Genomic DNA, 2,525 nt, shown 5'->3' on the forward strand with positions numbered 1-2,525 from the left:
AGCCCAGCATCTCCTCATTCTCCAGCTGGGGCTGCGGGATTTGGGGCCAGAGGTTTGGGTCTGATCCCAGTGTCCCCGTCCTTCTTGTCAGGGTGCTAAACTTGAGGGCATGGCTTGGGTGCTGACGTTCCCAGGAACTCAGAGCCAGAGAGGGCCAGGCATCAACCCGAGGTCACACAGCCAGGGGCTTCTTCCCTCCTGGACCCCCAAGGACTGGACTTGCAGGGCTGGGACAGAGGTGGAGTGGAGGAAAGCAATGCCTTGTCAACCCACACAGAGAGCCCCACTCCCATCCCCAAGGTGCATAAAGTCAAGGAACACCCCTGCTTCCATGTCCATGCTCATTCAGGGGCATGGTGCCAAGTGCTTGGCACTCACACCGGCCTCCTACCCTCCATGCCACAGGTATTGGTCTCATTTACAGAGGGGGAAATGGTGGCCAAAAGCCTCCCCCAGCACACATAGCTAGACCACACAGAGGTCTTAGGTGCAGCTGAGGGGTCCACAGTCTCTGCTGCCCCTTCTGCCACTTGTGCTGCCAGGGAACACACTTCAGAGAGGGAGGAATGAGAATGAGCAAGGTGCTCACATATGGGGCATGGGCAACTAAGGAAGGGTCAGCCAGAAGAAAGGGCAAGGTCTGATCATGTACATACACATGACAGAGTCCACAGAGTCAGGACACCCAGGGCCAGGTCCCAGCTCTGCAGCTGCTTCGTATGTGACCATGGTTAAGCCATCTCCCTGGACTCTCCATGCACTTTGCATGCTGCATGCATCTTCTAGAATGAGCCTGGACCCTGGCGCTGGTGTCATAATTACTGCGTAGGCTGCAGACCCACAAGTGCTTCTGCAAGGGGCTTTGCTTCTCCTCATAACAGCGGCACAGGCTGGCCGCGTGCTCTGGGGGTAGAATGGGGTAGCTCTGGAGGTAGTAGGTGGGGGCTGGGCTTGGGATCCTGGTCCAGACAGGGCAGGGTACACCTTGGGGTCACAGGGCCTGGCCCCCTCTCTAGCAGCCCTTGGCCCACAGGCTGCCCAGCTGCCCACCCACAACCTATACCTTTGGGCAGCCCCAGCTGCTGCAGTTCATTGGACAAGCATCTGCCATCGACACTGTGCTTGGCCGCACTGGAGAGGATGAAACTCAGCACTGCTACTGTGGACTTCACATCGCCAGACTCTGAGGGACCCGTGGGTGGGACAGGGGGTGTCACTGTGGCCCCAGTCACCTCTCTGTTGCCCTATTAACTTCAGCTCAAAGCCTTGAGGCCTCCTGGAGCTATGGGCACTGCTACTGCTCCACCAGGAGCTGGCAGAGGACAGGAAGGTGGGATTGTCACTGTCTTTCTTTCCCTTATGCTCCTCCACTAGGGAAGGCAGGTTAAGGATGCTGCTGGGAGGGATGGGAGCGGGGGGCCTCTGTACCAGGCAACAGGCCAAGGTCCCAGGGTTGCCTGGGGCCTGTGGACTCAGCGGGGTACTCACCAAACTTGGCATCAGCTGTTAGCTTCAGGATCTTCTCATACTATGGGGAAAGGAGACCTTCAGGGGGTGCCAGTACCCTATTCACCAGCCCCTCAACCCCAGCCTGGATCCTGCAATAAGGAACAGACAGGCTGGAAAGAAGTATGGGAGGTGCCTAGAGCGGTTGACAGGCTGGGTCACCCATCTCCCCGGGCCTAGCGCAGAGCTTCAGGGCACTGGGGGTCATAAGGTCATGGGACAATGGGGTGCTGGGTCTTGTACTCACATCATTCCCCTGTCCCAGCAGCTCTTTAGTACCTGGCTGCAGAGCAGCTGCAACTTCACAGAGGACTGGAAGGGAAGTCCTTACATCAGCCAGGCTGGTGAACCTCACCCCTCCTTCCTGGGGACTGGCTCAGAGCAGGCCAGCCGCTGATCACGGTCACAAGGCATGGTAGCACAGGCTGAGAGCACTGAGGCCCTAACCCCAGAGAAAACTCACCATCATCTACACCCACAATCCCCCGCCCCAGCACCCCTCCTCCACCCAGACTAGACCCTGTGCACTTAACCATCTTGGCCAGCGTGCTGATCTCTGCCAGGACCCACTGGGGACAGTCCAGATCACCACAGAACCGAAACCTCTGCAAGGGAGGGGGGCAGGTAATCAGGCTGGAGGGAGGGCTGAGGTGTGGCCAGGATCCGTGTGTCTCCCACACTGCTGCCCAGCAGGGACCCCTGGTCCCCATCATAGATGGATACCCTCTGGCCACTTGTTCTCTGCTATCACCAGGCTGTTGAGTGAACTCTTTCCCTGACCCACCCTGCCACAAACCCTGATCTGAGGTCTACTCCAGGCATTTTTGTCTGCTCAGCAAACATCAATCAAGCGCCTTCTCTGTGCTAGCTCCCACTCTAAGGGCTGGGGGTACAGCAGGGGATTAAAACAAAGTTCTGGGCCTTGCACAGATGAGTGACCTCTCTCCCCTCTTCCCCATACCCACACAAGTCCAGCCACTCCGGCTTCCCTGCTGCTGCTCGGGGACACCAGCCTTGCT

At 58.1% G+C, this 2,525-nt stretch overlaps 1 pseudogene; it reads right to left on the reverse strand.

The window, feature by feature from the left end:
- Positions 1–2,525, reverse strand: part of LOC105539783 — a 7,902-nt pseudogene that overhangs the window by 539 nt on the left and 4,838 nt on the right.

This window comes from Mandrillus leucophaeus, unplaced genomic scaffold, assembly GCF_000951045.1.
Source record: "Mandrillus leucophaeus isolate KB7577 unplaced genomic scaffold, Mleu.le_1.0 Scaffold2099, whole genome shotgun sequence".
NCBI classification, from domain to species: domain Eukaryota; kingdom Metazoa; phylum Chordata; class Mammalia; order Primates; family Cercopithecidae; genus Mandrillus; species Mandrillus leucophaeus.